Source organism: Megascapheus bottae, chromosome 6, assembly GCF_031878675.1.
Source record: "Megascapheus bottae isolate mThoBot1 chromosome 6, mThoBot2.hap1, whole genome shotgun sequence".
NCBI classification, from domain to species: Eukaryota; Metazoa; Chordata; class Mammalia; order Rodentia; family Geomyidae; genus Megascapheus; species Megascapheus bottae.
Window position 1 is genome coordinate 79,407,168 of NC_143514.1, and position 20,572 is coordinate 79,427,739.

At 41.4% G+C, this 20,572-nt stretch overlaps 1 protein-coding gene across 9 annotated transcripts in view; it reads left to right on the plus strand.

The window, feature by feature from the left end:
* The window catches only part of Rere (arginine-glutamic acid dipeptide repeats), a 391,456-nt gene that overhangs the window by 76,479 nt on the left and 294,405 nt on the right, over positions 1-20,572 (plus strand). Inside the window, exon 1 of one of the 9 annotated variants that reach the window (XM_090335898.1) lies at positions 1,202-1,295. The exons of 7 other annotated variants lie outside the window; for them this stretch is intronic. The gene's annotated coding sequence lies outside the window, so the exon portion shown is untranslated. Of the gene's footprint in view, positions 1-1,201; positions 1,296-20,572 lie in introns of those variants that run through there. One more of the 9 variants, XM_090335902.1, reaches the window with a different exon arrangement.

Consider the following 20,572-nt stretch of genomic DNA (forward strand, 5'->3'; position numbering starts at 1 on the left):
ATGTAGCCCAGACTGACCTGAACTCAAGGTCCTCTGGCCTCCTGAGTGCCGAGTTAAGGGTATATGCCATTACATTGCTCTCTGCTGGATTTCACACACCTTGTGTTACCTATTTTTATATTAGACAATATTTGTGTGTGTGCATGTAGAGGGGTACTGGGGCTTGAACTTGACTCTCAGGTTCTTTTGGGCCTTTTTTGCTCACAGCTGGTATTCTACTGCTTGAGTCATGCCTTCAGTTCTGATTTTTTTGCTGGTTAATTGGAGACACAAATCTCAAACATTTGTCTGCCCAAGCTAGCTTTGAACCTTGAGCCTCATATGCCAGCCTCCTAAGTGGTAGGGATTATAGATGTAAGACACTAGATCTGGCCACAACAGACAATATTTAATGTCCGTCCTCCCTCCCTCCCTCTCTCCCTCCCTCCCTCTCTCCCTCCCTCCCTCCCTCCTTCCCTCCTTCTCTCCTTCTCTCCTTCCTTTCTCCCTCCCTTCCTCTCCCTCCCTCCCTCTCCCCCTTCCCTTTTCCAATTCTTCCTTATTTGCCTAAGGAATTGATTCTTTCAAAAACTGTAATTTTGGCTAAGTATAGATGAAGCTAGTGACAGCTGCATCAAGTCAGAGAAAGCTGTACCAGTTTTTTATGTCCCCCAGCCCACAGCTTGCTTGTTTTCTCTCTGCCTCTGTCTCACTCTCTTTTGTGGGTACTGGACTTGATCTCAGGGCCTGGGCTCTGTTGCTTAGTTTTTTTCATTCAAGGCTGGTGCTCAGTCACTTGAGTCACTGCTTCACTTTCAGCATTTTGCTGGTTAATTGGGGATAAGAGTCACAGCAGTCCTGTGAGGGTTGACTTTGAATCAACATTCTTAAATATCAGCCTCCTGAGTAGCTAGGGTTACAGGTGTGAACCACTGGGCCTTTGCTTAGAAAGAAAACTTAAAAATTCATCATGCATTCTGTTTTTGGTGGATTCCTGCACATATTATTGTATTGCCTAGAATACAGTTTGGCGAATTTCCTTAGTATTTCAAGTCTCAGTAAACCATCCTCCAGGGATTTTAGACTAGGTTAAGTAGCTGGCTCTTGGTACACTTATGCCCCTTTGCAGAATCCTGATCATGCCATTCTAATTACTTGTTTACTTGGAATGGCATTGTGATGCTGTGCAGTGGAATGCATTCATGCTGGCACATTAGAATGATTCCGGGAGCTTTCTATATACTGGGAGCCTATCCTTCCCCCTCCCCCCCCCCCAAAAAAAAACCAACCTCACAGATTTAAAGCCACTGGTAATAGTAAGTAGAATGTAAACTTGAGAACTAGAGAGATTCAGGTTCAAACAATGGTTCCACCACTTTCATTTATTTCACAACAGTTTGTTGATGTGCAGGCATGGTGCTGTGCTGTGGTATGCCAGATGGCTTGAAAAAGCTAGCTCAGCCACAGCCAGACAGCCATTTTAGAGCTTTGATCAGTTGTGGTTTTTGTTGTTGTTGTTTGTTTTGTTTTGTTTTGGGTCATGAAACTTGAATTTAGAGACTGAGCTGTCCTCTTTTGCTCGAAGCTAGTGCACTACCACATGAACTACATTGCCACTTCTGGTTTTCTTGTGGTTAATTGGAGATAAGAGTCTCCTGGAGTTTCTTACTCAGGCTGGCTTTGAACTGTGACTCTCAGATCTCAGCCTCCTGAGTAGTAGAATAAAGATTTGCAGTGTTCTTCCTTACATATTGGCTGTTAATGATTTCTGCCCATTCTGTGTAGAGCACCAACACAATTGCATTTAAAAATTTTTACCCTTTTGCACTTGTAAATTTTTATTTAAAACAAAGTTAAAGAGGCTATGTCATTTGGAGGTAGAATATATATAAAAATAACAAGGAAACAAACACCGTGGCGCATACATTTAAAAATGTATTTGAAAATTACATGTATTTTAAATTACTTTGTGCAGAATAGCTACTTGTACATATTTAGTAATACATGAGTGTTCAGTTCCTTGTGTCTGTCAATACAGTTATACGGAGATAAGGATTTCCATGATTAAGATGAATTAGTTTGGAATTTTGATATTACCTAGTACCAGGAGACCCATCTTCCTGTTTAAGCAGACAGTAAGGCCAGCAGATTCCAGGGTTATAATAAATGATTTCCATATTGGCCAGCAGCTTTTACTGTAGAGGGAAAGCATGTATGTGCAAGACCAAGCTGCCAAATCCTATTGGTCCAGGTCTGCCTCATACCTGGAAGAGGCTTTAATACTCCTGGGTAGAAAAAGCCAGAACTCGGCAGTGGTCTTCTCCCCTCCTGGCATGTTGTGCTGGGGTCTGCAGATCTCAGCCTCCTGAGATCCTTCTCATGTCGATTTACTTTTTCTTGAATATCATTGCCTTCGGATACACTGTCTCATGGATTGTTGAATCTATTCAACAATCTACTGTTTGTCTGGATAGAATGTAAGCTTCATGAGGTCAGAGCTCTGTTGTATTCACAGATATTTCAAGTAGTGAGGATAATGCCCACTTAAAAATTTTTGTCCAATGAATATTGAATAAAACATTTGGCATATAGTAGACCTAATAAGCTCCCCTCCCCCTCCCCCTTCTCTTCCCCTTTCCTCTCCCCCTCTTCCTCCCCTTCCCCCTCTCCTTTCTCCTTCCCTGTGGTAGAGCTTGAACTCTTTAGCTCAAGGCTACCACCCTAGCCCCACTTCCCATTTTCTAGTGGTTAATGGGGGATTAGAGTCTCTCATACTTTTTAGTGCCCTGACTTGGCTTTGAACCATGATCCTCATATCTCTGCCTCCTGTGTAGCTAGGATTACAGATGTAAGCCACTGCACCTGGCTGTAAGTTTCTTTAATGAATGAATAAATTAGGAAGATTTGTGAATATATATAAAAAGAATAAAGTTGGGTCTACTGGTACATGCCTGTAATCCTAACAGGTGGGAAGATGAGGCAGGAAGATAATGAGTTTTGAGACCAACCTGTTACAGAGTTGACACTCTATTGCCAAAAAGCCTAAATTAAACATCTTAACCTGCCAGTGGACCAAACTAGCCTGTAAGTGGTGTCATTTAACATTTAAGAATGATAGCATTGAGAGGGTGTAAATAATTTTCTGCAGTGGTATTGGACATAGTTAGCATTATATATATGTATTATATATAATGGATGCCAGTCCTTGGGCTTGGATGCAGTAAATTTTGTGTGTGTGTGTGTGTGTGTGTGTGTGTGTGTGTGTGTGTGTGTGTGTGTGTGTTTTGCTGTTGGTGCTTGAACTTAGGACCTGGACTCTCTCCCTGAGTGTTTTTGCTCAAGCCCTATAGTGTTCTACTACTTGCTCCATGTCTGGCCTTTTGGTGTTTAATTGAACCTAAGAATTTGATTGATTTTCTTGCCTAGGCTGGCTTTGAACTGTGACCCTCAGATCTTAGCTTTCTGTGTAGCTAGGATTACTGGCATGGCCTCTGACACCTAACCAATAAGTTTATGTTTTTGTTTGTTTGTGGGGGCCTGAACTCAGGGCTTGGGCACTGTTGCTAAGGTTTTCTGCTTAAGGCTAGTGCTCTACCACTTTGACTCACAGCTCCATTTCTGGTTTCCTAGTGGTTAGTTGAAGGTAAGTTTCATGTGCTTTCCTTCTTGGACTGGCTTCAAACTGTGATCCTTAGATCTCAGCCTCTTGCACAGTGGTCCTCAGCACCTGGCTAAATAAATGGTCTAAATTATAAAAACCGATAGTTGTTGGTAGAATCCTCCCCCCTTATTTTTAAATGTTTGTGGAAAATAAAAATAAGGACAATTACCCAAACATAGAACTTATGACTATAGAATACTTTCTTAGATAGACATGCCTTTTTTGGGGGAGGGGCATGGAGAGGGTCAGTCATGGGCTTGAACTCTGGGCTGGGCACTTTCCCTGAGCTGTTCAGCTTTTTGTCAGTTCAAGGCTATCTATCTACCACTTGAGCCACAGCACCACTTCTGTTTTTCTGGTGGTTAATTGGACATAAGAGTCTCATGGACTTTTCATGCCCAGGCTGGCTTTGAACTGGGCTCAGCCTCCTGAATAGCTAGGACTACACACATGAACCACTGGCACCCAGCTAGACATGCCTTTCTTTCACCTTGGAGAGAGGGGGGGGGAGGGGGATGAGGAAGAAGAGGGGAGGGAGGAGAGAGTTTGTGGGTCTTGGGGCTTGAACTTTGGGCACGAGGCTACCCCCCTACCCCTGGGCCTGGGCATTGTTCCTGAGCTCTTCAGCTCAAGCTACCACCCTACCCCTGGAGCCACAGCCCCACTCCCCTTTTTCTAGGGATTCATTGGAGATAAGAGTCTCTTGGTCTTTTGTGTTCCTCTTTGGATATTCAGTAATATCATAATTGCATAAGTTTGTAACAAAAAGAATCATTTAATGATAGTTCATTTTGTGTCATAGAAATGGTTGGGTCAGCAGCTTGGTGAATGGTGTCTTGATGTTTCTTGGCCACTGTGTGGCTCCACTGTGCTTTCTGGCGTGTGAGTGGTGAAAGGAGGAGTGGAGAGGAGTGAGCAGGGGGAAAGTGTGTGAGAAGGAGAGAGAGCAGGAAAGGTTGTTGGTTTGCTGCTGAAGCAGACCTTCCCTTTTGTGATGGATTCTCTGTTTGGAGAATCCAGCCTAGCATCTGACACATGGCTCCCCCTACCATATAAATAATGTAGCAGTAGTGGTAACAAGAATGAAATGTTTTGTGCAGTAGATATTAAATATTGGTCACATTAATTTTTTTTTTTTTTTTGTCATCAGGCTTAAATTCAGTGCCTGGTTGCTGCCCCTGAGCTTTTGTGTGCAAAGCTAGTGCCCTATTGCTTTGAGCCACAGCTTCACTTTAAGTTTTTAGGTGTTTAATTAGAGGTAAGAGTCTCCCAGATTTTCCTGCCCAGGCTGGCTTTGAACCATGATTCTCAGATCACAGCCTCTTCAGTAGCTCAGAATATAGGTGTGACCCACCATTGCTTGGCTAATGGTCATACTTTCTTTTTTTTCCAGTCATGAGACTGAACTCAGGGACTGAGCACTGTCCTTGGGCTTGCCTCAAGGCTAGAGCTCTACCACTTGAGCCACAGCACCACTTCCAGCTTTTCTGTGTATGTATTACCAAGAAATCCAACCTGGGTCTTTGTGCATGCTATGCAAGCACTCTACCAACTAGGCCACCAGACCCTATTGGTCACATTTTCAAGGTGAGTATTTGTTGCCTTGGAGGTGAGCCTACAAAGATTTGTTCAAGATTAACCCTCTTAGGGAACAACAGAGCAGGAAGAAAGAGCCCTGACCATTCATCTGATCCCAGATTCTGAGTCCTTTATCACCAGGTTTATTTGCTTAAGACTGAGAAGCTAGATGGGTTCCCAGGACTTACTCCTGTAATTCTAGACACTCAGGAAACTGAGATCTGAAAATGGAGGTTGGAAGCCATCCCAGGCAGAGACTGCATTTCTAATTAACTAGCAAAAAAACTGCATGTGGCTCAAGTGGTTGAGCTTTACTAATGAGTGAAAAAGCTGAGAGGGGTGAGGGGGAATGAGATAGACAGACAGATACCCTTAGTACAAGCCTTCTTGGTATGGCACTAAGCAACAAAAACATCCCAACTTAGGTTTGCTGGGATAAGAGAATTCTCATCACTCACTATTTAAAATGCACCCCTCCCCCCCCACACCAAGTACAGTGGTGAAAATCAAATGGAAGTTTTATCTCCAGAACTTAATGAAAGTGAATTCCAGTGATTAGTGGCTTGTTGGAGACCAGTGAACCATTGAGCTTGATTTTCTGCATTTTGCCACTCTGTATGTGTGGAAGCAGGAATATTACTCAGTTTAGTGGGGGCTAGATAGAGGGAGAGGCTACATTCTCATCTGACTGTTCTTTTATTAACAAATTTGTTTGTTTATATATTTGTTTGTCCTGGGGCTTGAGCTCTGGGCCTGGGCACTGTTTACATTGTCCCTGAACTCTTCAGCTCAAGGTTAGTGCTCTACCACTTTGAGCCACAGTGCCACTTGCAGTTTTCTGGTGGTTGATTGGAAATAAGAGTCTCTTGGACTTTTGTGCCTGGGCTGTATTTGAACTTCATTTCTCAGATCTCAGCCTCCTGAATACCTAGGATTACAGGCGTGAGCCACCGGCATCTGGCTTGTGACAGTTCTTTAAAGGGCAAAGCTAGACATCAAATAGCTTTGGAATTTGTAATTGTAGGAACCTACACAAAAAGCTCAGTATTCCCTAAGGTGAGCTGACCTTTCATAGGTCACTGTGACCTTCCATATAACCTCTAACCTTTCATTCAGCCTATGGCTTTTTATAGGCTGTACTTGATCCTCTTGGTGCTCTCACACTTCCTGGGAGCAAGAGAAATGGAGTATACAAGGGTATTACCACTGGTAAAACAGATGTTTTCTTACTTGAAATGATGTGCACTTAAAAGTCTACTGTGTAACCCACTACTAACAACTGTGTTTACCATTGAAGCCAAAAATATAGACTTTGATTATAGTTTAGCCAGCTCTCCTGTAAATGTACTGTTTTTAGTTTAAATGTTTGCTGGCTTCATGCCCTTTCCCACTGCTTACTGACTTCAGTCACCACTGGCACTACTGGTCAGCATCCCTGGGGACATGGAGGAGCCTGAGCACAGCATACATGGATCACACTGAGTGGTTTCTATGCCTAAATTATTGGCCTCTAGGTGGTTTTTAGTGCTGAAAATGGGATCTGTTCTGATTACGTTTCGCTCTGCTAATGGAAATCTAGGGAGTGTATGCTTGTCTCCTTTCGAAGTTTATCCTAATAGATGTTGGTGGTCATTGGAAAAATATCTATGTGAAACATAACAGCAAATGAAATGGGATCCCAGTGTTTATTTTGCTGCTGCCTAATGATACCTCTGTTTGAGTTATTGAATACTTTCAAAGCATAACCTTTCCTTTAAACTGTGTTTCCACATCTTAGTTTGCCACTTGATATATTTAGTTCTAACAAAACAGAACTAAAGTAAATTTTGCTTGGAAAGCTTTAATTTAGGGCTTCTTAGAGAATTGGTATTGAACTTGTAAAGAATAAGGAAGTACTTTTTTTAATAAAACAATACTGAAATTTAGCAGCTTCCTCCAAGTCCAGCTGTTGTACTTGAGAGATACCAAGCTATACCACTGGTGACCTAATGATCGGTAGTAATTGAAAATACTCTCCAGTTTCCCTTTTTTTTTTATACATCTTAAACTCTAAAAGACCTCATCTGGGCCGGGAGTTTGGCCTAGTGGTAGAGTGCTTGCACTATTACCAGTAGGCCAGACTCCCAGCCCCTGTCCTTTTATGCTCAAGTACTCTACTATTTTGAACCACAGTGCCATTTCTGATTTTCTGGTCATTAATTGGTGATAAAAGAGTCTCATAGACTTTCCTGCCTTGGCTAGCTTTGAACGTCCATCCAGATCTCAACCTCCTGAGTAGCTAGGATTATAGATGTGAGCTCCCAGTTCATGGCTTGGTGAGTATATATTTTTTCAAATCAGTAAATAATACACAGTTTATTGATGTTACTGTAAACCATACTCCGTGACAAGTGCTACTCTGAGGTTGGTATGGTAACAATAATCATAAGACTCACAGAAAAGAAGGGAATTGCCAGGTCAGAGAGCTAACAAGAAAATGGTTTTAGACAGTTCAGTTTTAGTGGGTGTGATGTTTAATGACTGGCTCTTTCTAATTTTTCAATTGCATACGCTAATAACACAAGATCTCACTATACTGCTTCTATACTTGTGTATAACACATTTTGAACACTTTTATCTGTATCCTGTCATTAAAAATTGAAAAATAGTTTTAATTTTGTTAATTTCACATTTAATTTAGGAAATATGTCCACTGGCTCTTAGAGCCAAGAGCCAAATAGTGCAGTAAAGTTGTTTCTTCTGGTTTCCAACTCTTGACTTTCCAGACATAGACTCCCAAGTGCTTGGATTAAAGATATGGGACACCACACTGTTTCCTGTTTTAATTTTTTTTTTTTTTTGCCAGTCCTGGGCTTGAGCTCAGGGCCTGAGCACTGTCCTTGGACTTTCTCAAGGCTAGAGCTCTACCACTTGAGCCTCAGCATCACTTCTGGCTTTTTTCTATGTATGTGGTACCGAGGAATCGAACCTGGGTCTTCCTGCATGCTAGGCAAGCAATTTAACCACTAGGCCAAACTCCCGGCCCCCTGTTTTAATTTTTTAAACAATTTCTTATCTAAATATTGCTAACTAAAGGATGTGTTTATGTTTTCATTTTCTTAGACATTGCTTCCTGAGCTCGCTCAGTAAGAGATGAGGATTTTGTCTTCTATTTTAGCCATCTGCCTTCTCTTTCTAGTGTCAGTATTAGAATGTATATTTTGTTGTAGCTCAAACACATACAGCACTTTAATTGCTTCTTCTACCACATGTTCAGTTCTTTTCCTGGAATTGTTTTTTCTTTGTTGAATTTTGTGTATTCCATCTCTAAATCTATTTCCCTCAGAATTAAAAGCCATGCCTTCTCTGTGCTTGGAAATATTAGGTTATGGGATTTTGAGATGCTACCTCTCTGAGAGGGGAAAAGTTAATATTTGGAGGCTTTGTGTGACTGAAAATGCTTTTTTAAAAATTATGGGCTGGGAGGTTGGCCTAGTAGTAGAGTGCTTGCCTAGCTGCATAAAGACCCTGGTTTGATTCCTTGGTACCACATACCTAGAAAAAGCTGTAAGTGGTGCTGTGGCTCAAGTGGTAGAACACTAGACTTGAGGAAAAGCCCAAGGACAGTGCTCAGGCCCTGAGCTTAAGCCCAGGACTGCCCGTCCCCCCCCCCCAAAAAAAAAAAAAATCATTTCTCTATTGTCTTCCCCTTTCCTCATCTCTCTTTCTCCTTCGCTCCAACTTGCTAGGTAGGTTCTCAGCCCCATCTTCACTTTTTTGTTGGTTTGTTCTGGGGATACTGGCACGTTTTTGGATAGTGTTTTTGCCTGAGCCTGGTCTTGGACCTTGATCTATCTATGCCTCCAAATTAGCTGAGATTATAGGTGTGAACCACTCCTTTAAGCTTACCTTCCCCACCCCTTTTTTTTCAGTACTAAGGTTTGAACTCAGAGCCCGGGCACTATCCCTGACCTTCTTTTTGCTCAAGGTAGCACAGTGCTACTTCTGGCTTTTTCTGTGTATGTGGTACTGGGGAATTAAATCCAGGGCTTCATGCATGCAGGGCAAGCACTCTACCACTGTAGGTCACATTCCCAGCCCTTGAAGCTGACTTTTCGAGATGGGAGTCTTGCTAGCTTTTTGCTAGGACTAGCATTGAACTCTAATCCTCCAGATCTTTGATGCTTAAGTATCTGGGTTTACAGGCTTGTGTCACCATTCCCAGCAGTTCCAATTTCCTTGAGAAGGCTGAGAATAGCACAGTGGACACTAAACTGAGAACCAATAGGAGCCTTTTATGATTGGTTGTTTTTCAAATGTTTTTGGAAAGATAAGTTTATTGTAGTAAAGCATTTTAAACTGCAAGGAAAAAGATAAGGTTGAAGGAATGTCATTTACATTTGTTAAATGTAGGTGGTTTAGTCCCTCTAGGGATATTGTATAGGTAAACATCAAAACATTTTATCTGTAACTATTAAATTGAAAACTAGACTTTTTTCTTTTTGACTTACCTTAGACTCAATGACAAACTACTATTTACTAACCCTTTGTGTTTGTATTTGAGATTTTCCAAGCATCATATGTACATTTTTTGCTGTTGAGGGTTGAACCTCAGCTGAGCTGTGTCACTAGCCCAGCCCAGTGAATTCCCTCTCCCCCTCTTTTTTTCTTTGTCAGTCCTCGAACCTAAACTCAGGGCCTAAGCACTGTCCTTGGGCTTTCTCAAGGCTAGAGCTCTACCACTGGAGCCACAGCACCACTTCTGACTTTTTCTATATATGTGATACCGAGGAATTGAACCCTGGTCTTCATGTCTGCTAGGCAAGCATTCTACCACTCTGCCAACCTCCGGCCCAGCCCCAGGAATTTCCCCTCCTCCCCCACCTCAGGCCATGGTCATCCTCATCAGACTTGAACTCTGGGCCTGGGTGCTGTCCCTGAGCTCTGCAGCTCAAGGCTATGGCCCTACCTGTAAGCCACAATGCCACTTCCAGTTTTTTGATGATTAATTGTTGGTAAGAGTCTCATGGACTTTGTTGCCTGGGTTGGCTTTGAACCTTGATCCTCAGATCTAGCCTCCTGAGTAGCTGGGTTTACAGACGTGAGCTACCATGCCCAGCTGTAATTATAATTCTTTTACTTACAATGATTTATACTAGTATAATGAAGGCCGCGAGTGGTAGGCATTCTGCTCACTCAGGCCTGTTACTCCAATATTCGGAAGGTGGAGAGATGAGGGTGTGAATTCAAGGTTAACCTATCAGCCTGGATTGTCTTACAAAACAAAACAAATGAACTTGATATATCCTAGCTATTTTGAGGTAGTGTTATAATATCTGGTTCTAAGGAAAAAATTGAGACTTTTTTTTTTTTTTAATGAAAGGGCTGGGATAGGGTGGCAATGCTGAAGTGGTAGGTGGTAGGTATAGTGCTTCTCTAGAGAGCATGAGACCTTAGATTGAACTCTACTGGAGAGGGAAAAATAATGATTGAAAATGAGTTAATAAAAACCATGTAAAATGATAGTATCTGGGTGGGAGTTTGGCCTAGCAGTAGAGTGCTTGCCTAGCATGCCTGTCGACCCAGGTTTGATTCCTTGGTGCCACATACATAGAAAAAAAACAAAACAAAACTGGAAGTGGTGCTGAGGCTCAAGTGGTAGAGCTCTGGCCTTGAGAAAGCCCAAGGACAGTGCTTAGGCCCTGAGTTCAAGACCCAGGACTGCCCCCCCCCCCCCCAAAAAAAAAAGACAGTGTCAACTTGTAATGCCACTCAGTGTTAATTGTTTTTAGGAGCATTTTCTTAGTAATCAATATAATTTTTCTTCAGTGTTCAATATGGTTTTCCTCAGTTATAAAACCATTTATCAAAAACTTTATCTAGTTACTGAATTAGAGGGACATCTTGCAAAATTGAGTCAAATTTAATGTCAGGCATGGTGGCTCATACATGTAATCTTGGCTACTTGTGAGGCTGAGATTTCGAGGATTGACTTTAAGGCTATCCTGGGCAAACCCTCTAAACCACTTCCTTTAGTCCCCCCACTCCATGCCCAGCAGAAGAAGCTGGCCATGGGAGTATACTCCTGTCATCTCAAGGAAAACAAATAGGATTACAGTATAGACTGACCTGGACATAATAAACTGTAGACTATTGAGAAAGTAACTAGAATTAAAATAACAAAGATTGGAGGCATGGCTTAGGTGATATACCACATGCAAGGCCCTGAGTTAAAACCCTATAAACAAAACTAAATTGCCACAAACCCAACTAAATAAGAAACAGATTGTATCCTGACTGTTGTTTTAGGATAATATGGGTTTCTAGATATTGAGGCACTGAGGCATCATTTTAGCCTGTCCCTGGGGAGAATAATTTTGGCTCGAAAGAACAAGCTGCATATCTTTCTAACACCTGACTAGAAACTGCAAGCATGACACCTTCGACTGTTAGAGCAAATACTTCTCCACCTTTGAGCTGTTCTAACCCTCCTGGGGTGGGGGTAGAGGGTGGGCTAAGAACCAATATAACTCTGGTTACTTCCATTAAAAAAGAATCCAGTGTTCTAAAGCCCTTGACTATGAAAATGATTGATGTTCCAAAAAATGTAAATAACAGAGGATTCATATCTAATCTTTTGCTATGTTTTCAACAAAAGATAATAGAACCAGGTCGGTTTTTAATGTGGCTATTTAGTGTCAAGTACAGTTGGAATGTTAGGAAAAATTTCATATTAAAGGATTGCCATATTCTGAGGAGATTGTAAAGGAGGCATTTGACAGTCATTTCCTTTAAATTGTGAGAATGAACATGCTTTACATTACAATCATTTATACCTTACCAGGACCAACTTGATAGTACTTCCTCATAGTTTTCATTGGAGACTACTCTGCTCTGAAGATTGGGAAAGGGGTAATAAGTGTTTAGATTTTATTGTTGGAATGAATCAAATGCTGTAAACATTAGAAGTTAGCCAGAATTTCCCTTTGTTCTAAGTTGTGTTTCTTTCTGGGTAAATGTTTGCTTTTTCTGGTCAGTTAAAATGAAATGGCAAGAATGGCAGTTTTTATTTTTTTAATAGGTATGAGCCTTATAATTTTATTTGACAAGAATTTAATGGGAGAATACAATACTATGCAGTTATCAGAGTAATATAAAAAGGTCAAATTAGTATTCTGAATTTGTGTATATTTTCTTAATTATATAGATATCTATCTAGCTTATTAAAATTTTCAGTTCTTACTATAATGACTCTGGTTGGGGTTTTGATTTGTCTTATGCTGACTTGGACTAGATTTGGCTGTATCTTCTCACAGATCTCATCTCACAGTAGAAGACATTAGACTTTCACTGGAGACCTTGTTCTTAGTATTCCTGAAAGATGCAGAGGCCTTGATTTCTTCATAAGTTAAAAAAACAAAAAAACAAAAAAAAAAAACAAAAAAAGAGAAACTGTGTACTTCTCCAAATGAAGTTTTTTCCTTATGGTTTTTGTCCTTACAAAGGATCTTATATTTCCTCTTTATTATTCTATCTACTTTGAGATCTCTAGTGAATTTTGAAGTTGAGATGAAAATATGCTGTCTAGGGGTTTTTGTCTAAAGTTGTTTTAGTCTGACTTAACAGTTTACATGAGATACAAAACACTGACCCCATAACTGACCACTGATTGATGACTTAGGTCTAAGTCCTCCTGGCATTCTCTCTCTCTCCTAATGAATAGAGAGGTGTGTTGCTGGCTCCTGCCACCATAAGGGTACAGTTTAGTAATATTTGATACTTTGTTACTTCATGAGATGGTACTTTAAATAGATAGTAGCAATTTATTTTTAATACATGTTTGGGGCTGTGCTAGAAATTGTAAAACATAAAGGCAAGTTAATCAGTGCCCAACCTTACTGTTGTATTTATATATTTAATTGTGGAATGTGTGTTGTTTAGTTTTGCTAACAGCCAATTTAGCTTAAGTTTTACAATCTGACACTACTTCTCATTATTTTTCAAGAGTCTATTAGTAGATTTCAAGATTATTTATCTGGCTTGAAATTAACTCATGAGTTTTATTGCTGAATAAAAAACGATTCAGATGCTTGCATTAACTAAAATTGCAACTTAGTTTTCTATAACTCATTGAGTTATATTTGCCTTATTTTATTATTATTATTATTATTATTATTATTATTATTATTATTATTACCAGTCCCGGGAACTGAACTCAGGGCCTGAACACTGTCCTTGGGCTTTTTTTGGGTTAGTGCTCTACCACTTGAAACCACCCCCCCCCCCAACCACTTCCAGCTTTTCTATGTATGTGGTACCGATGAATTGAACCCATGTCTCTGTGCATGCTAGGCAAGCACTCTAACCACTAGGCAAAACTCCTGGCCCCTTGCCTTATTATTGTAATCTGTTTGTAGTTCATTTTCTTTTTGTGAATGAATGTTATCACCAACCTGTTTTGATTGTTGCTGTTGCTGTTGTTTGGTTTGGTCTGGTCATGGGGCTTGAATTTGGGCCTAGTTGCTGTCCCTGAGCTCTTTAGCTCAAGGCTAGTGCTCTACCCCTTGAGCCACAGCCCTTCTTTCTTCTTTTTAGTGGTTAACTGGAGATAAGAGTCTCACAGTCTTTAAGGCCCAGGCTGGCTTTGAACCATGATCCTCAGATCTCAGCCTCCTCAGTAGCTAGGATTACAGGTGTGAGCCTGAGCTGTTTGATTTTTTTTTTTTTTTTGGCCAGTCCTGGGCTTGAGCTCAAGGCCTGAATACTGTCCTTGGACTTTGTCAAGGCCAGAGCTCTACCACTTGAGCCTCAGCATCACTTCCGGCTTTTTTCTTATGTATATACCGAGGAATTGAACCCGGGTCTTCGTGAATGCTAGGTAAGCACTCTACCACTAGGTCAAATTCTTGGCCCCTGATTTTTTTTTTTTAATGTTATATTTCTGTTCACTAGCCCTTCACCTACAAATAAGCATATATGAGCCAGTTATTAAATATTCATTTTTGTGAAGTGTTATGATAAAGAAATAGCTAGGTAATTGGGATGATTATCTAAAAATTCATATTTGTGTATGCCTGGCCTGAATTTGCATTTAAGGTTTGTAAAATGAGTCTTAGGTGAGATATTTATTAATAAAATAGATGGATTTATTCAATAGGTTTTATGTTTTAGTAGTATTTTATGTTTAACTTGTCAACTTTGATTTTACATGCATTTTAGAATATCAATAGTAATTTCCTTTTTAAATGAAAGAATGTACTGTTAACACTAGCACTAGGACATCAGGAGTATCTTGGGACAGTGCCTGGAAAATCGGGACCAGTGTGGAAGAACCTTTTCGTTTGACTGCGGGTAATTTAAGAGTGTCTTGTAGAATAGCATTGTGGCAAACCCATTGGGCATTTGCAAATGTGGGCCTGTTCCTAAGAAGCTTGGCTGAAAAAATAAAGTTTTGGAAGCATTAGCACAGTAGCAGCTTGAGAGTGAATTTCTTCACTCAGATGCCAGAGTATGATTAAGCATAAGTAGGCATGTCTAAGACTACTTAAGTGTAGGGAGAACTCATCAAAAGAAACTGAAAATGGGGGTGTGGGGGGCAGGAGCTTGGCCTAGTGGTAGAGTGCTTGCCTAGCATGCACAAAGACCCAGGTTCGATTCCTTGGTACCACATACATAGCTCAAGTGTTAGAGCTCTAGCCTTGAGAAAGACTAAGGACAGTGTCCAGGTCCTGAGTTCAAGCCCCAAGGCTGGTGGGGTGAGGTGGGGAACAACTGAGAATGGCCAGAAAGTAATAGATCCAGGAGAGTGCCAGTCAGAACCTACTGATAAGATTTTAAGTCTGTCTAGCTTTTGGAGGGCAGTTTGAGTCTCTCTGACCAAGTTGGTGTATATCTATAGTTCAAGTAGTGGTTCCTACACTGAAAAAATACATACAAGCACAAAGATGCATGCAAGAAGTTGGTTGTAACAATATTTGAAAAAGCAAAGGAAAAAATAAAAAAGGCACTAGCCTCAACTAGGGGTTTAATAAACTATAGTTTTCCTATAGTGTAAACAAGAATGAGACACTTGTGCCCGTGGCCCTGCTTGAAGTTGCCGGAAGAACAAGCTGCTGGATAGTGAGTAGTGGATTTTACTTTTGGGAACAAGAGGTCTTGGGTATGTGTGCATGTTTCCATTCAAATGTTCTAGAAATGAATCTGGAGATAAGTTCAATTTACTGAGTAGAAACATTTAGACTTCCTATAAGGACATATACTACTTTAACCAAAATCTAAAAGGACTCATAAAAGAAACGTGTTGCCATTTGCTTTTTTCTTAGAGACTTCTATATAAATCTTAGCAAATCAGTACAGTAAGAACCCTTGATTTAATTTGCAGTTTGCATGCATGACTTAGGCATTCTGCTCACTTTTTGGTTTTTTGCCAGTCTTGGGACATGAACTCAGGGCCTGGGCACTGTCTGGAACTTCTTGTTGCTTGAGGCTAGCACTCTATCCCTTGAGCTACAGCACATATCTGGCTTCTTCTGTGTATGTGGTACTGATGAATCGAGCCCATGGTTTCATGCATGCTAGGCAAGCACTCTACCACTAAGCCACATTCCCAGCTCCTCTGTTGACATTTTGACCTTGTATTTGCTGAGTTACTTAGTGTAAATGTCTCTACCTGATAATTTGAATGTTTGGCAGACCTCACTCATTACTAGAAGTCTGTTATTGTTTGAGCTATCACATAAAAATGTAATCTTTCACAGCCTCCTCCTTTATGTAAATGAAGTAGCCTAGATTCTTCCTTGCATTGTGTGGTGAAAGTAGATGTAAGATAATGTTGGAGGTCAAGGGTCTGAAATAACCTGGACCCTGTTCTGCTAGTGCCAAGGTTATTCTTCACATTTCCCCTGTGAGCTGTTCCTGGTCATAGCTTTAATGTTAGTTTAACTAGACTTTGGATTTAATTATAACTGTTAGGATGAAGTCAGATGTCAGCTCACTTGGCTGCAAGCTGAGGCCTGTAGAATATGGAGTGCTTTTCTCCTACTGCATCTGTTGTCTCCTCTCATTATCTGTTAATGGTACTCAACTTGACAGGGTTGTTTTGATAAATGAAGGGTGGTAGGAAACCAGGATGTGGACTTTGTATGGAATGGAGCATAGGACAAAAGGGAGCAATTGCCAGACAAGGCAAGCAAAGGCTTTTTAGGAGCTGCCTAGTGTAGTGATTACAGTAATAATGTGTATTAATTGGGGGAACCGGGGATATATCTAACTTCTCATTTATTTCATACAATTATTCTTTGCGCTCCTGTGCAAAACACCTAATAATGTATTTCTCCTGTTAGCTTCAATTTCTCTTCTATAGATCCTTCAGTTTACACTCTTGCACTGAAGAAGTTTATACTAATTCTTCACTTTGAAGAGTTAGGTTAGGTATAAAGTTTAAAATAGTATGTCACCATGTCTGAAAGTCAGTCATTAGGCCAAAATAGCTCCTGCACAGACTTCCTTGTTAAGGAAATGGAGGAGTTTCATTTAGAGAGGAAAAAAGTGAAAATGAAAAATGTTCAGTACCAAAGAAGGGTGTAAATCATCCCCCCTCCCTAGTCTGTCTAGTTAATGTGCTGTTGGATACACATTGCTTAAATTGCAGTTAAGTTGGAAGAGTTGGGCTTGAATGAATTAATGATGACTTCTGAACCTCATTAACTCCAAAAAAAAATAAAGCTCATCAATAGGATCATGGTTATGCCTTCATGGTATAGATTAGTGACCCTAGGCACAATTACTTAACATCTGTATAAAATGAGGATAAAAATCATCCTTTTAATTGATTTTTTTTTTTTGTGGGGTAGGTGTGTTGGTCATGAGGCTTGAACTCATGGCCTGTCTCTAAAACTTTTTCCACTCAAGCCTGGTGCTCTACCACTTTGAGCCACAGTACCACTTTGAGCCATAGTGCCACTTCTGGTTTTCTGATAGTTAAGTGGAGATAAGAGTCAAGAGTCTCATGGACTTACCTGCCTGGGCTGGCTTTGAATTGCATTTCCCAGATATTATTTGATTGAGATGCTATGTGTGCCAAGAGTGTAATAGTTTAATTTCTTCATTTCACTTATTCAATATGGTCTGTGTACTTGACACCCAGTGTTTAATGTAGAACCTTCTGGAATGGAACTCAGCATCTAAATCGGCTTTATCAGGAAACCATACCAGTGAATTACAAACTGAGGTAAATGCTATCCAGGAAAGGAACATGATTCTGTGAGAACTTCTGACAAAGAAACTTGACCTAAAACAGTACCACGGGGGAAGTGTCTCTGAAAAAGTAATTTTTAATTTGAGATCTGAAGACAGAACATGCTTTAAACACTGTGTGTGCACGCACGTGTGTGTGTGTGTGTGTGTGTGTGTGTGTGTGCGTGCACGCACGTGTGCACCCAGTGCATGCATATGAGTGTATGTAATCAGGAGATTATTTCCTCCCTTACTACAGTGAGAAGAAGCAGTGTATGTGCCTTTGGTAGAAGAATCTTGATACATGGAAAGTGAGCCTCTGGGTGCCAGAGAAGAACAAAAGACCTTGTGTCATAAAATGCTGTCCAAATGCCTAGAGTCCTGGGGAAGTTGAGTATATTATGAATTCAGATTATGGTGATTGGGCTGTTCTCAGCCATTTCCAGTTCTTCAAACTAGCACTTCTTAAATTTCCTTGGTTTATGTATTTTAGAGGTCTGGAGGTGGGGAGCAAACTCTATTCATATTTTGTTGTGTGTCTAGGTACAGCTGGTTAGTAAATTGAAAATGTGTTTATGTACAGAAGGAGTTTTTGTAGCTGGAATTTTTGGAATTGATTACATCTCTGGTACATACAAAGTAACCTCAAAGCCACTTGGTTATAAAGCAGATTTCAAGCCTCAGGTTGGTTTCATTGAGGAATGCTGTTTAGTGAAGCCTGTAGACCATTCCAATTTGCATTGATTATAGCCAGCCTTTCAGGCTGGCAGAGACATTATTAGGTAGATACTTTAGTATTATGTAGAAGAATAACTAGATATTTTCCCTTTAATAAAAGCCGGTGAACTGGGCTAGCCTCGAGCACAAAGAGCAGGTAAACCAGGCTAGCCTTGTACACAAAGAGGCTCAGATAGCACCCAGGCCCCTGAGTTCAAGTACCACAACTGCCCTCCCCCCCAATAAAAAAAAGCAGATGGTCTTTTAAATAGTTAAAATGTGTGTCATTTTGCATATTTGTGCCAAAAACGCAGGAGCCTTGGGTTCTGTTTTGTGTCATCACTTGTGGGACAAGTTTAAAACTGGACAGATTAAAATTAACCTGTTTAAATTTTTCTGCAGGGGTGAGGATATCCAACAATTTAACAACCCTGTAGGACCTTGCAAGTTTGGTCTAATTGAACACCTGTAAAGATATTTGAGGCGCCTGGAGTTTGGCCTAGTGGTAAAGTGCTTGCCTCGCATTCACGAAGACCTGGGTTTGATTCCTCGGTACCACACACATAGAAAAAAAGCTGGAAGTGATGCTGAGGCTCAAGTAGTAGAGTTCTAGCCTTGAGAAAGCCCAAGCTCAAGCCCAGGACTAGCCAACAAACAAACAAACAGAACCCCGAAAAGAAAAGATATTTGAGTGTTTAACTGGAAGGTGAAAAATCTAATTGTGAAGATGCTGAAACCAAACATTTAAAATTTGAGCCCAGAACCTTCTAATTTTGGCGGGCATTGTACTTTATAGGAATATTAAAAAATACATTGAAATTCTTCCCCCCCAATCCTGGGCTACAGCTCAGGACCTGAGCACTGTCCTTGGATTTTCTCAAAGTTAGAGCTCTACCACTTGAGCCTCAGCACCATTAATGGCTTTTTTCTTTTTTTTCTTTGTATGTGGTACCAAGTAATCAAACACAGGTCTTTGTGCATGCTAGGCAAGCACTCTACCCCCTAGGCCAAACTCCTGGCCCCAGTACATCCACTTTTAAGAAGACAAAAATGGTCTTGCTATTACCACTAGGGAAGATGTTGTATAAATGTAACTTCTCTGTCTGTCTGTCTGTCTGTCTGTCTGTCTGTCTGTCTGTCTGTCTGTCTGTCTCTCTCTCTCTCTATCTCTCTCTCTCTCTCTTTCTCTCTCTCTCTCTGTCTCTCTCTGTCTCTGTCCCCCCCCTCCCTCTCTCCCTCCCTCCCTCTCCCTCCTCCCCCCCCTCCGCCCCCCATTGGTCATGGAGCTTGAATTTGGCCCGGGTGCTGCCCTACTCTTGAGCCCATCCCCACTTCTGTTTTCTAGAGGTTAGAGTCTCAAGTCCTTTTGTGCCCGAGCTGGCTTTGAACCTTGTTCCTCAGATCTCAGCCTCCTGAGTAGCTAGGATTATAGGCGTGAGCCACTGCTCCCGGCTGTAATTGAATTTTTAAAATAAAATTTAGCAAGTTGATATATTTTCACAGACTGTGTTGGGGGTAGGAAAGAAACTAACTTTAAAGATGACTTGGTTCTGGTATTTCTTTTTAGATGCATAAAATTGAATTAAAGAGGGAGACTGCACTCTAATAACTTGGCAATATTTATCTAAAGCCACATATAAGGAGTGTACATTTATTTTACTTATTAGATGAATTTCACTGAAGACTAAAGTGTCTTGTGGAGGGGTTTGGGAGATTTTTAAGGGAGTGATATTCAGAGAATTTTTAAATTGTAAGGAAATTGACACCAAAGCAATGTTGCATTCTCCCGTGCATCTTTAAACAAATGTTTGTTTTGTCTGTGGTTGTTGGTGGTTTCATCTGCGTTTGTTAAACGTCAGAGGTGGTTGGCACTGATATTCCTGGCATAAGCAGGGGCAGCTGTGGGCTGTGTGAACTGGTGATCACCCACGGGGATGTGCTGCTCCTTAATATCTTGCTTGCAGTTGCATTTTCTAGCTGACCACGCTATTAAGAGCGGCCATCAATCACGCAGCTCCCCGGATCGGCCTGTCTGAAACGGAGGGAGAAGTGGGGTCCACGGAGGCTGGCCAAGCAAAGGAGGAGATGGAATTGCAGTGTGTGCGTGTGTGTGTGTGTGTGTGCACACGTGTATGCGCGTGCATGCTTTCAGACGTGCGGCAGCGGCGGGCAGGACGCGTGCAGCGCGGCTGGATTCCAGTTCGGGTTTTCCGGGCCGCTGCCGCCGCCGCCGCCGCCGCCGCCGCCGCCGCCGTCGCGGGAGGCTGCTCTTTCTCTCCCGCGTCTGGGTCACAGGCATGTGGCTGTGCTGGCCGGCCGCGGGCGGCGGGAGCCGAGCGGTGCGGAGGAGCTGGGCACCGGAGCTTGGGGGCTAGCCCGGAGAGCGGCCTCACCCCAGCCGCGGGCCGGGCCCCTCACAGCCTC